The sequence below is a fragment of the Salmo salar genome, chromosome ssa13 (genome assembly GCF_905237065.1).
Source record: "Salmo salar chromosome ssa13, Ssal_v3.1, whole genome shotgun sequence".
NCBI classification, from domain to species: Eukaryota; Metazoa; Chordata; class Actinopteri; order Salmoniformes; family Salmonidae; genus Salmo; species Salmo salar.
In genome coordinates, this window is record NC_059454.1 from 63,408,006 (window position 1) to 63,408,978 (window position 973).

Genomic DNA, 973 nt, shown 5'->3' on the forward strand with positions numbered 1-973 from the left:
AAAGCAATTCACTTTTTTTCCTGAATACAAAGTGTTATGTTTGGGGCAAATTACTGAGTACCACTCTCCATATTTTCAAGCATAGTGGTGGCTGCTCATGTTATGGTTATGCTTGTAATCATTAATGACTGGGGAGTTTTCAGGAAAACAAAAAACAAAATGGCACTAAGCACAGGCAAAATCCTAGAAGAAAACCTGGTTCAGTCTGCTTTCCACTAGACACTGGGAGATTAAATCAGCAGGACGATAACCTAAAACAACGTCAAATTTACACTGGAGACGCCTGAGTAGCTGAGTTAAAGTTTTGACTTAAAGTGCATTCGGAAAGTATTCAGAGCCCTTGACCTCTTCCACATTTTGTTCCATTAGTCTTATTCTGAAATGGATTAAATATGCTTTTTTTTCTCAGCAATCTACAGACAATACCCCATAATGACAAATCGAAAACAGTTTTTTAGAATTTTTTGCAAATTAGTTTTAATACAACAGAAATACCTTTTTTACATTTACGTTATTTAGCAGACACTCTTATCCAGAGCGACTCACAGTAGTGAATGCATACATTTCAATTCATACATTATTTTTTTTCCGTACTGGCCCCCCGTGGGAATCGAACCCACAACCACGGCGTTGCAAACACCATGCTCTACCAACTGAGCCACAGGGAGGCTGTATTTATAGAATATAGAATATTTATAGAAGTATTGAGACCCTTTGCTATTAGACTTAAAAATGAGCTCAGGTTGTGACGGCCCTGAATTTGTCTGAACCGTCTGTGCTTCTCCTTCCAATAGGGCGCTTCCCCTTTAATTCCCAATTAAATAGCTAGCATCAGCGGCGCAAAAGTGGGGTTGTGATGGAGACATGAATGAGGATGTGTTCCGTGCACTACACCTCTCGTTGTTCTTCGTGGCCTTTCTCAGCTGGAGATCTGTCGGCGGATTGGCTTGTCTGACTGACCGACTGACTGCAA

At 40.4% G+C, this 973-nt stretch overlaps 1 non-coding gene across 1 annotated transcript; it reads right to left on the reverse strand.

Moving 5' to 3' along the window:
- Positions 1–595: 595 nt before the first annotated feature.
- On the reverse strand, positions 596–670 carry trnaa-ugc (transfer RNA alanine (anticodon UGC)). Its single transcript has one exon. It is a non-coding gene; the product is annotated as a tRNA-Ala (tRNA).
- Between the last annotated feature and the right edge of the window lie 303 nt (positions 671–973).